Source organism: Acomys minous (genome assembly GCF_964271855.1).
Source record: "Acomys minous genome assembly, chromosome: 10".
In the NCBI taxonomy this organism is placed as follows: Eukaryota; Metazoa; Chordata; class Mammalia; order Rodentia; family Muridae; genus Acomys; species Acomys minous.
Window position 1 is genome coordinate 12,540,961 of NC_140491.1, and position 4,769 is coordinate 12,545,729.

At 38.6% G+C, this 4,769-nt stretch overlaps 1 pseudogene across 1 annotated transcript; it reads right to left on the reverse strand.

The window, feature by feature from the left end:
- Positions 1-602: 602 nt before the first annotated feature.
- Positions 603-1,264, reverse strand: LOC311606508 (large ribosomal subunit protein uL1-like; annotated as a pseudogene). Its single transcript has one exon. The product of its transcript is annotated as a large ribosomal subunit protein uL1-like (transcript).
- Between the last annotated feature and the right edge of the window lie 3,505 nt (positions 1,265-4,769).

Here is a 4,769-nt window from a genome sequence, read left to right on the forward strand (position 1 = left end):
TTGTTAAAATATTACTAGTCGTTGTTTTCTGAAAACTCTTGAGCTGAGCTTTCATGATCAAAATGGTTCTTGGCACCAATGTCTTCCAAGCTCTTACTGAGACGGTTACTTAAACCCTGCTTATAGCATCCCACTACTTTTCTAGTCTAATCCTCCAGTCTCTCATATTTCTCAAAACAGCAATGTTTTGTTCTTCACAGTAAAACCCCATTTTCTGGTACCAGCTTCTGAATTAAGATATTTTCTTTTGTCGTAATAAAAAGGCAATGACACAAAAATCTATGTTACAGAAAGGTGATTTTTTTAAAAACTATCCACCATGGAAATAGGAAACAGGACACCGAGCAGCAAATGTGATGGTAGCAGCAGTGTGCTGAGAGACTGTATCCGAACCAAAGACAGAAAGAGAAGTGGAAATGAAGTGAGGTTCCAAGCTCTCAAGATCTGCCTCCAATGTATAATCCTGCAAAGCTGCACCTCCCAATGAGTTCTTCAAACACCACCAGGTGGGGACCAAATATCCAAATGCCTGGGCCTATATGTTACATTTATCACTGAAAGCATTCTATTAAGATTCTTTATTTGGGGGGGGGGTGGCAGTGCTAAGGTTTATTGGGGTGTCCTAGTATAGACGCTGGAGCTTGCTTAATGTACAAAGCCTTGACGTTTTGGCAGTTCTTCTTGAGCAAGGACGCCAAGAAACTGACAGCCAGGTGGATGTTGTAGACCAGCTCATCATCAGTCATCTTCACGTGGCCAACAGCAACAGCCAGACACAGTACCTTCTTCATCGGGAACTTGATGGTGGATTTCACCTCATCAGCTTTGGCCACCATGTTTTCATTGTGTGTCAGCAGGGAAGGGAACTTGCCAGCCTTGTTCAGGCCTGGGCCCAGGCTTGATCAGAGACTCTGAGGCCAAAAATGCCAGCTTCTTGAGCAACTTACTGTTCTTGTTCAGATTCTTGAGCGCCTCGATGTCCATGTGGGGGATATCCACGGCCTTGGCCTCATCACCGCGCTGCTGGTCCCCCAGGACGCACACCGAGACCTTGGGGCGAGGAGTGGACTTGAGCCTGATGGTGCCCGAAAAGCATTTGTCCTTCTGAGGGTCATAGTTTTTCAGGCTGATCTCCAGCTCCACTGTCTCAAGAAACTTGCGGCATTTGTGCTGGTTCCCGTGGAGGACTTCCTGCACCGCCTCGTACAGGGTGTTGCGGGAGACTTTGCTGCTCATGGCTGCTCCAGCGGCGAGAACCGGAAAAAAGAGACCTATTAAGATTCTTTATCACTTTTATGTGTTTAGAAAAAGCACTTGGCTTCTTCTTTTGTCAGAAGCCAAGCTATCTTATAAGAGCAGTGGCAACTTATTCACTAGAGGAAGATACCTAAGCAATCATATGAAAATAGTCACATCCCTGTATGTGTTGTCTTCATCAAAGTGGCTGTCATATTTATGTATGGCTTACAGTAAAGCCCCTATTAGCTGTCTGAAGTCTTCTCTGAACAGCAGTATGATTCCTTCTAGGAAAGCACTCATTACTATTGAGGCACAACACATTTGTCTTCAAATATTTTTTCCTAATTTAAGTGCCTACCACATGAGATGAATTTGAATTTGGACTATTACTAGAAGCTACATCTACTTGCTAAAATGGCCATATGCCAAGATTAATTAAATTTAAATAAATTGGGCAAGATTAAAAGATATTGCAGAAAAGGAACTATAAAATACCAGAATATATGTGACTTTTGAAATAAGTGAACAGAAGCCAGGTTATTAGAAACTAGATTATACTTGTCTGTAAATATCCTAATAGGTCTCCATTAAAGTAAAATGAATTATTTTGCCACCTAAACTAATGTAAATTGGTAGTATATGTAATACACTAGTGTATAGATTGGCAATTACCCTAATTTTCTACAGTAAAATCGAGAAGCAGGCTTTTCACTACTACAACAAAACACCAGAGTAGTCAACTTAAAAGCAAAAAAGAAAATGTATACATTGACTTATATTTTTAGAGAATTTAGTGTATGGGCACTGAATCTTTTTTTTTTTTTCTTTACAGTGGTATAGTATACCATGGGGGGAAATAGAAGGAGTCATCGGAGAATATTGCCTGGTCATGGCAAGGTTCATAAGAAATAAAGAGAAAATATTAGAGAAAACTAATATTAAAATATACCCTTAAGGGCATGTTTCTAAAGACCCAACCTTCTTCCACTAAACCTCATCTTTATCCTTCACCTCTCATCAATATAGGCTACAAACCAAGCATTTATCAAATGGGATCCTTTGGGGACACTCCATATCTTACTATAGTATAATAAATATCCTTTTGATGTTTACAGTATACAAATACACACACACACACACACACACACACACACACACACACACACACACACTTACGCTTCAGAAATTCTCAAACGTTTCTTTTCACTAAGTTCTAGTAACCATTCAGGTAGAAGTATATTTTTCATTGTTACAACAGATTATGTTTCATTTAAGCTGAGTAGATGCAAAGAAGTTGTTTTATATTCAAGAGCTATATTGCTGAGACCACATATTTATAAATACTTTAGACCTGTTCAATGCAGTTGTAAGGTCACATTTCATGATGCAAGGATGGAAGGGAAAAGGAACTTCATGTTCTAGCTTTGTGTTTATGGAATCTATTGTTTATAAAATAATTTGCAACATTAGGAGCCCTTTTTCTATATTGTGTGCTCTGTCGAATATTGGACATCATTAATTGTCCTAAATAATAGTCCTAAAAAAGACTAAACAACATTGTATGTCTGCCATAGTAGACAATCAATGATGTATGATTATTACTTAAAATCCATAAATAATACTGCCAACATAGTTGTCTACCTGACAATATTTATTCACGTTCTCTTGGGCCCCGTGGGAAGAAGGTATTACAGACAAGTACTTTTGTGTTTGTTTAAGTTGAGTTCTCTGTGTCCTTCATCCCATTGCTTTTAAATGGTTTTAAATCTTTGCTGCAACTATAATACCTAGAAAGGCTTGCCTGGTCTGACCAAACTCTGTCAAATCAGGTAAGTCCCAGAAATCAAATCAGTAGCTGAGGCCAGGGCATCTGGGTCAACTAAATGGATACAGCTAAATAAAGCTAAGGCAGAACACCTTTCTCTGATATTTAGAATTAAGAATAAGAGTCCAGTCTTGGCTGGGGCTATTCTCTTGAAAGGGAAGAGAAGCACATAATGTCTAAGTCTTCTAGCTCCATATGGACTGCGTAGCAGGGAAAGATGGTCTGCAGGGAGAGCAGGAAGCAGATGCCCAGGAAGAAACACAGACGAGGGAGTGGGGAGGAAAACGAAGGGACAGATTTGCAATTTCTGGAAGTTTTCCAACTTCCCAATGTTGTCTGCTCTGCTATCCCTTGAGTTACAAAACCACTCCTCTGTCCTGAGAACAAGTTGTCCTTTGTGGAAACCAAATTCACGTTGCTGTTTACTATTTGCAGAGAAACAAAAATGTTCCAAATTCTATAGACAGATGCCTGTGAATAGACAGCTTTTACAAAGTAAGAGAGAGTCAAAATTAACTATGTGGATAAAAATCTGTGACTCCTCATATCGGCTCTTATCTACATCCATTTCAGTCCAATAAACAAGGAGACCAGAACAAAATTCTCCAATCCCTGACTTGCTGACATAAGAGCCAAAACATTTCCTTGGGCAATAAAGATGATAGGTGATTTTTATTCGCCCAAAGATTACTGGGGTGTTTACATGCATATCTTGGATCACTTTGGCCTGTTGGAGTTTTTCTAATATAAAGATCAAAAAAGCTTCATGTTCCATAAACAGTTAGAAGAATGTCTTTTATTAAATCTTAGTCCTAAGTGAGCCAAGAAAAATTTGAGTTCAAAATTAAAAGTTTAAAGGGTTTCATAAGGGGAAATATTTACAGTAAAAGTCTATGATTAGATTCTTTATCAATTGTGGAAAAATGCATTCCTTACATACTGCATACCATTCTGGTCTCTTGTAATCCCAGAGACTGGCAGCAATGCTAAGGTAAGTTAAAGGATGCCTGACAAAGGAGTAAAGTCAAAGTGACATCTGATTTTCTAACCTAAGTTGCTAAATCTAGAAAGTGGAACAAATTCCTGATAGAAAAAGCCATACAAGTTAAAGGAGAACATGTCTAAATTCCAGAGGACAGGCTTGGAGCTTTATTATAATAGTTGGCTACAAACACAAGATCCTGCAAGGACTTCTCAAAAGTATATAGAGAAGATAAATGTATATGTAAGAAATCATTCCTAAGCCAGCAGAGGCCTGGTGAAATGAGTGCTTGGCACCAGGAGGCCTCCGCAAGTCTAACTGTTCATTCATCCATCGTAAGGAGATCTATTGCCTAGTGCCGTTCTAGAGTCACATCCCAGGACTGAGATAATCAATTAGAGAAAAAAAATGTGTATGACCTCAATAAAACAAAAGTGAAAGAAGGATATGGATTTCCAATGAGAGTATAGAGCAAATGAGAGGAAGTGTGGATCAAGTAAAAGATTCCCATTAGGCAAGACTATAATGTTCTAAGCAAATTTATCATCATCATCATCACCCTCATCCTCATCCTCATCCTCATCATTATCCTCAACAGCAGCAGCAGCACCATTATATTTCAACAAAATGTGAATATATATATATATATACCTCCCTATCATAGGTTGTTTGATATATATACATTCCATTGGTTTTGTATATCTGGGGAACTTTAGGGAAGTT